This window comes from Numida meleagris, chromosome Z (assembly GCF_002078875.1).
Source record: "Numida meleagris isolate 19003 breed g44 Domestic line chromosome Z, NumMel1.0, whole genome shotgun sequence".
Lineage (NCBI taxonomy): Eukaryota > Metazoa > Chordata > Aves > Galliformes > Numididae > Numida > Numida meleagris.
In genome coordinates this window covers 21,770,188-21,778,447 of record NC_034438.1, presented here as the reverse complement: position 1 = coordinate 21,778,447, position 8,260 = coordinate 21,770,188, and positions in this window count along the sequence as shown.

Below are 8,260 nucleotides of genomic sequence, written 5' to 3'. Positions count from 1 at the left end.
CCCTCTGCTGTCATCTGTCATCCAGCAACAAAATGCAGTGGGATATCAGTGGGAAGGTTCAACCTCTACTGCCATACCACCAACATCTGCCTCTGACATTGTGAGCCAAAATATTAAAATAGGAGGCATCACTTTTGGAGCCGCCCTTGAATTTTTGGTCCAATATTAGTTGCCATTATTAATGATGAACGAGATAAGAAGGATGGAATAAAATCCTTGCCACGTAAATGTGCAGGCAGCACAAAGACAAGTGGCATGGCAGACAACCAGAAAAGGCCAGTCTTCTGGACTGACATGGATCACAGCATTAAATGGTCTCCATACACTGTAGGAATAGTGTTGCACTGCACTGCATCAAGGAATATGGTGAAAGAGATGGTCTGATACTTATGTGCCCATTCAGGTGCCTCCAAGAAGAACAGGGGTAAGAAAAAAGAGAAGGATGTAGCTGAGCTTAAAATTAGAGATGGGAGATGAAAATGAATAAATTTGACCTTGCAATGAGATATTGCTTCACAGTAGGAAAGGTAATTAAAAGGTATAGAGGATTACTGGAATAATGGGTAGACTTTTTATCACGTAGTCTTTAGAACAAGATTCCCTGCTTTTCTAGGGGGGCTTGCAAAATGTAATCCTCTTCTGGAGAAATTAAATGGACTGCGACCATTAAATGGCAAAGTATAGATGACTGTAGTTGTTCGGTGGGCCTTCAGTCTGTGAATAATTCATTGACAAGTCCAGCGTTAATTTTTCAGCATGGTAAAGAGGAAAAAAAGACAGGTTGGCTTTAAGAAGCATCGGTAAAAGGTGCAGGATGTCCTTAGGCATCTCTGAAATCTAGTTCAGGCCCCTCCAAAAAGTCATGCTACAATGGAGCCTAGAAATGAACAACAAAAACAGCCCTGGCATAGAGTGATTTTTGAGCAGAAGTTTTGGTGTATGACCAGATCTGACACCATGCCACCGCAGTGTCTTAGAGAGGTCAGCACTGAAGGAGCAGAACTGTTTCCAGTACTTCACTTACAAGAAATAAACCACAGCTGAAAGAAAGCAAATGTTAGAGACTTGTAGATATTGCTGTGGACTTGTAAAGCTGCATTAGAAAACATGACAGGAATAGAAATCCTGCAATTCAAGGATACGAACACAGTGTTTTAGCAGAATTTCATCTGTAACTTGCTTAATGACTGTGCACTACTTGCAGCCTTTCTGAAGCCCCAGGATGTTAGCAGTGTCACACTCTCCACACCGTGCTGACAAGGGATCTGAACAGCCCCAAAGCACCTTCCCATGCTGTGACATGCTGTGCAAATTCAGCAGGTGGTACTAAAGGGGATGGCTGAAGCCTGCGAATCCTTCTCCTCATTAATTCTGGAAATGCAAAGCGAGTTCATTGCTTCCCCATGGCCCCTAATGAAACGAATCTGCAAGGACAGACAACAGCCAAGGCAGAGCACTGCTCTTTGACTGAGATACTGTTCAAGTCCAAAGACGAGTAAAAAGAAAAAAATAGAGGATGATGTGCCAGTGAAAGAGAGGAAGAGAAACACAATACACAAGCCTTGAATAAAAATGAAAAACTAATCACACCGTATCAAGGCTGTGGACAGAACATTTCATCCCTGTTTTTGTATTCTGGCATAAAAATGACCTTTCTTGCACGCATGTTGTCAGGAACCTGTTTCAAGCAAATGTTTATTTTATCCGACTGGACCTCAGCTGGCCTGCAGCACAGCTGATACCAGACGTTTTCTATTTAGGGAGTGTTCTCTGAGAAGTTAAGCTAAGGTAGTGCAGCAGGTGTCTGTGTGAGCACTTCATCTCCTGCATCCCAGGACAATGCATTCGTGGCTCCAGCTGACAGTGAGCAGGAGCTCTGCCCATTCCTGGCTGCTGCTTCACATGTATTGCCTGAAAGCTCAGGGTAGAGTTTGAAGGAGCCTATCCTGGCCTGCTCTATGACGAGCAGCATCAGAGATGCCCTCTGAGGGCTCACTGTGCAGTCTTCCACTGGTGCCAACACACAGTCCTCCAAGCCACCTCTTTCTCCTACTGGAGGGAGATTTTCTCAACACATACAGGGATTAAAAACAAAAGAATTGTGTCAGCCCCACTGCATCAGCCTCTAGACTCTTCTCCTCCTATGTTTATATTTAGAAACTGGACGCAAAACCCAGAGAAAGCTGCTGGTTGAAAGCAAAACTTCACCACTTGCTGTTCATCTTGCATAGTACCACCTGAGACCACTTGAAATGGGCCATACCACGAGTTCTGTCTGACTCAGTATCCTTCCTCCAACAGTGACCAAAAAGCATGTGCCCTTGGAAGGGTGGCAGATAGGGATACACCGAAAAGGTACTTCATCCCGCTAGTGCCCCAACATATGGTGACATGTGGCTGAGGGCAGCCACGAGACAAAGACAGTTCTGGTTCATAGGATAATGTCCACTGTACTTCTCTGTCATCGACACACTCATTCTCCCCTTGTGAGTATGGGCATCTACAATGTTCTGTGGGAGAGTTCACAGCAGAGTCATATGCCACCTGGGCAGACTGACGGTGCAGCAGGTGAAGATCTGCACACTGGGAGTCACCTCCTGTCTGTCCTACAGCCCCCACCTGTTAAACAAAGTAGGGCACAGAAGAAAGTTCTTGAAAAGAACCAGAAGGTTGAACGCCATCAAGAAAAAAAGGAAACGATGTATTGGTAGTGTTGGTAATGTTTACATTTTTTTTGTTGTTGTTTTGTTTTATTAATATCACAAACAACTGCTTAGTTTGGATCAAAACCCCAGGATTTAATCACACTGTATATTCTCGCTACAATAATTTTACTTAGTTAGTCAACACCTTCTACATTTTGTTCTGAAAGTTCCAGGCTTACAGCATACAATAAGGTAGCAGGAAGAGCTCTATGGGAAGCAAAGTTTCTGAAAAAAATGAGAACGATGGGTGAATCGAGGAAGAGAATAAATTTCTAAATTAATATGGCTGTTGGTAAAACACAAAATGCCTAAGAGTTTTCACAGTGGAGCTGCATAATTACAAACATGTACATACGAAGTCCATGACTGCATCTCAGTGCAACCACCCTCCTGCAGTCCTGCAGCAGCCCCAGCAACCAAGTTCCAGAAAGCAGAGAGGTGGATGAAAGAGGGGCATTGCTGACTTCTGTGAGCAAAAGATGAGTGGCCAAGAGACATCTGCCAGTCCTGATCCACTGATCAGCCAGGATTTCAGCTTTGAGGAGATTTCTTAGTCTGGACAGACAGGGGAGAGGAAAGTGAAGAAGAATTAAAAGATGTCTGTTTGCCTGATTGCTTTGTTGTGAATCTAAATGATTTGACTGGAGGAACTCGGTCGTACTTACATTTTCAAATATAAGGATCTCCATTTGCTTGTGGAAAATGCTGAAGCACAGTTCACAGAGCAATCTAATTCTCCTGCATTGTGTTGTTCAGGATAGCGGGGTTGTCTCCAATCCATCCGTAGCCCTCTGGAGATTTCCAAGCATGACCCACATCAGCTTGTAATGGGTCATTATTGCTGCTACATCTGAGAGCCCGTAGGCAACACTGAGCATGGAAAGATGTGTTCAGAGCCTGTTTGTATGCATGCAAAGAAGGAACATATATATGTACAGACAGATGTGTAATCAAGAGGACAGAGCCAGCTCTGAAAAGACATCATCAGTGTCCCAGAAAGGCATTTGCCTCTTAACTAACATTTTTTCAACAGTGTATTCCATGACTTAATTGCATTACTATGGGCAGCAGGAAATCGTCCTCCTTCATCCGCGTGGGGATATAGAGTTTACTAAAGCATCGGTAAAGGGTCAAATGTATTATAGCATTAAGACTTGTTTATGCCCCATTGCTGGACTTAATTTTAAGAGAAGAAAAAACTCCTTTGGTTATAAAGAAGAAAAAACGCAGAAAGATATTCAGCACTTAGGGGAAGTCAAAAATCCCTGCTGGCTCATAATTAAAAGAAAAAAATGAAAGCAGGGAAATAATGTGATACAATCTCAACAAATACTGTGAAAACAATCCAAATTGTTTTTCACATGATTACTGTAAAACTCCTTTCACTTGCAACATGCCACTGCATTTACCAGTTCTAGAAAGGAGCCACATACTTTCTCATCAGCTATGAGATGTCGAAATAACTGGGACAGTTGCACAACGGTTGCTGCAGCACACAGGAAAATAAAATTATTCTTTTGGACGGTTCAGACAATATGGAGAGAAGGGCTATTTCATGTTTAGTTTCTATAATACTGTGAAAGAGTTTTAGTGTTTTAGTGTTTCAGGGCAATTTTTTGCTGTTTGTAAGGCTGTTTTTCTACTTCCTATGCTTTTCCCTGTATTGTTCTGACAGCTTGATTCTGAGGCGGGTGAACGCATGACCTGGGGCATACTTCTTCTGTCCTGCTCCAATTCATGAGCCATTGGCAATGGCCACTTGTTTAGGGGCCATGTCCCACATGCAGCAGGTCAGACCACGAGCTCAGTGGTCCCTTTTGGGGACATGATTGTTTCAGCCCTTGTGGCACAGCAGCTCAGGTCAGTCTCCACTACAGATGAAAATACTTTTTACTGTTAGCTTGCAAACATACACCTACCCCACAAAATACTCAAAAACAAGGCTAGTGACACAGGCTTGCTTCACAAAGAGCTATCACATGCTGTTAATTTTATCCACCAATATTACTACCCTGTGCTCAACTGCCTATAACCCAGAGGTAAGCAGCAGCTTATTTCAGGCTCATGGAACAACATCCCATCCCCTACAAATGTTACTTGGTGTAAAGATTATTTGCTGAATGAAGCCACTGTGCTGGCCTGAGGCATGTACGTGACAATTTCCACTCACCCTCTTCTGAAGGTAACATAGCATGCAGCGAAAGTACAGAGTTTAAGTTCCATTAAGAAGTTTACTCCAGAAGTGTGATCATTTAATAGGATCATGAAATTGTTTGAAATACACAGCAAACTTCAGCACAAAGCAGCATGGATTTTAAATACAGACACATTAGCCTTATGTTTGTTAGTTTATTCAAAGTTTTAAAGATGAACTATAAATTTGTCTCTATACTATGTAACGCAGCAATTTTAATCTTCATTTAAAGAGTTATATTTATCAAACACAACAATGCCCTCTGCAAGAACACAAAATTACTTAGAAATCTAGCTGCTGTGCCCTGAAAATAGGGCAGTAATCTCTGGTAATCCCCAGGTATTTAAGATTACCATGGAATAACACTAGAAATAGCTTAGCAAATGATTAAGAATACCTCAGACTGTAATTATGTGCAGATAAAGGTCACCGGGTAGAATATTTCTCTTGTGGTTTGGAGTTCATAATACAGTAAGGGTCTTATTCTAAGGTACGTTTAATTCCATCCTGCATAATTGAGGTGGAAATGTAGCAGCATGATGGTATCTGATTTAATTTCTAGGTAATCAGTATGCCTGTAATGGGATTTTTTCACTGAACAAGGGGGTAGTCAAGCAGAATGTGAAGCAAGGTTCAAGAAAAACAAAAAAAAAAAGAAAGTGAGAGCTTGGAAAGCTCCCAAGGATAAGCATGTCCTGAACCGTTCTCTCCTCTTCCACAAGTGAAAATGTTAGAAACCTTTGTAAACTGTGGAAAATTCCCCATGCTCATCACTCCTGGACGTTTCTACTCTTACCTCAAGCCCTTTCTCCTGAGGCACTTGGATGCCAAAGGAACAGTTTGAAACAGCTGCTTTGTAAAAGTGAGCTTTGTCTTTTTATCAGGACACCGGCTGGGAGTAATGAAATTTTGTTTCTTTTCTGACATAGGCTTTTTGCAAAGACAAATCCATCAATGAGCCCCCTGCTTGGAGCTGGAGTGCATCTTCTGGGCAGCGAGCTGCTCACAACCTGACACCTGAGCAGGGCTGCACAGGGGCAGCCAGCCTGGCTGGTATCATTTTTTTAAAACAGCTCCCACCTCAGTGTGCAATGAGTGCATGTCTTGTGCTCACCAAAACCTTTGCAACTCCGTGTAGTGAGTGTTCCCATGCAGCCCATTCCATCCCACTGTAACCACTGTGCAGGAACAGGAAGAATGTGAGCTGCTTGCAAACAGCCTACAAAAAAGTGAAAAAGTCAATGAACATAGTGCTCACAAATCAGCTGGAAAAAGCTTTAATTATTATAAAACACCCACTGTCACTGTGATCAAGATTTGGAACAAAGCTGTAATTATAGCATTAGCTTTCATCCCCAAATGGCTAATGAATCAGGGAACAGACATTTCAGGGAACCGTGATATTTAATTAAAAATAAATAAATAAAAAATAAAAAAGCACAGAAACAATGACATACTAAATTTGCCTTCTTTCAAGTCACAGGAGTCCCACTGACACCCAGAGTTCCTCCAAAAAAGAAATAGTTCAACCTTGATTTATCATAAAGAGAAGAATTAATCGCAGTAAAATAAAGTTTGGAGAAATTATATGCAAGTTATATTTTCCCAGGAAGCCAAAACTGACAATCAAATAAATATGCTCTGAATAGTCATTATGGTAGCACAGATGTCCTGCTGCCACATTTCACATTGACTCTTCTATTCAAGTTGCTGTAAAATAGATAATTGAATAACAGGCTGTAAGAGCAGGCTACAGACAGTTGGCTTGGCTTCACCAACCTGTTCTTTCTAGCTTTATTACAAACCTATTGCTGGACCATATTTCCTGGATATTGAATGTAGTGAACAATGTTTTAAAGAGACATTTTACAGAAGTACAAGCTCCACAGCTGTTACGGGGCCTTTTTTAAGCACCCTGCACTCCTACATGCCGTTAGTGCTTCATAGAATTTGAGTGAGAAGTTCAAAATGAGGACAGAAGTGCAGTTCTCAGAAGATCAACTAATTCAGTAGCTAGGAGAAAGTAAGTGCTCCAATAAATCACATTAAAATCTGCTGAAAATGCTGAGTCAACAGCAAACTTTACATACAGAGACAGCTAACTAGTTTCAGAGAAAAAATATGTCTGTGCCTATGAAACATAGCTTTTTCTTCACGAGAGCTACTAAGAACTTTCACTTCAGATGGAGCTTAGAGATAAGATGTCCACAGCCTGGGATCTGGTCTCATTGTTTCTTCAGGACCAACGGCATATGATTAATTGGTTCTGTCAGTTTGCTGTGTTAACTCAAAAACAAAACAAAACAAAAGTAAAAATCATCTTCCCTCAGCAAAGCAAGAACTGAGAAAATATCATGGGCATTTGACGGAGGTGTTTCAAAAGGTCCAAGTGGAAAGCTGTGTTTTTAAAATTAGGCACAGGCAAATTTCCCAACTAAGCACTGCTTGCATCTCCACAATGAGCATTTCAGCCTTTATCACAGAATCACAGAATCCCTAGAGTTGGAAGGGACCTTTAAAGGCCATCCAGTCCAATTCCCCTGCAATGAACAGGGACAGCTACAAATCAGGTTGTTCAGAGCCCCCCTCAGTGCGCCCTTGGATGTCCCCAGGGACAGGGCACCCACCACCTCTCCAGGCAACCTGTTCCAGCGCCTCACCACCCTCACTGTAAAAAACTGTTTCCTTAGATCCAAAGACATTTTTCTTATATCCAAAGACATTTTCCTTATATCCTTACATCACACAATCCCTATCATTCAAAAATTTTTTAACAACTCTACTATTACTTTAGATTTTGCATAGATTTAACCAAAATGATTTTATTTTGCCAGCAACACACACCTGGTTAATTTCAGCCACATTACTTGGGGCCCTCTGAGAACAATCACACCAAGTTCTGCCTCCCTGTGGATACTGCTCTCAAATTTTATTCAAGATAAGACCTGCAGTAATATACATTTGTTTTGCTTGGAGTTTCAAAAGTCTTTGTGAGCGCCTGAGCACAGCTGTGCCTCTCCATGCCAGCGGGACCTCCTGCATGCGCCTGGCAGCCAGTGTTCCCAGCACAGGGCCCCACCACCAGCCAAATTCTGGGCTGCATTTCTCCCTTTTCCCACTATATGCCCACCCTAGAAATGCCAGACTAAGGCATGGCCCCACAGGGAGCCATGCCTGACACCCACCTGGGGTGCAGGCTGGGGCTGTGACTTCTGAGGACTATGCACTGCATGTCTGCAGCACGATGTTGGCTACAGCCAGCCCAAGCAATGGGACCAAGCTCCCCACCTCACTCCGTCATCAGTCATTTGGTGCTTAGACACAATCCCTTACCATGTGCTCTTATATTCATTATTTCCAC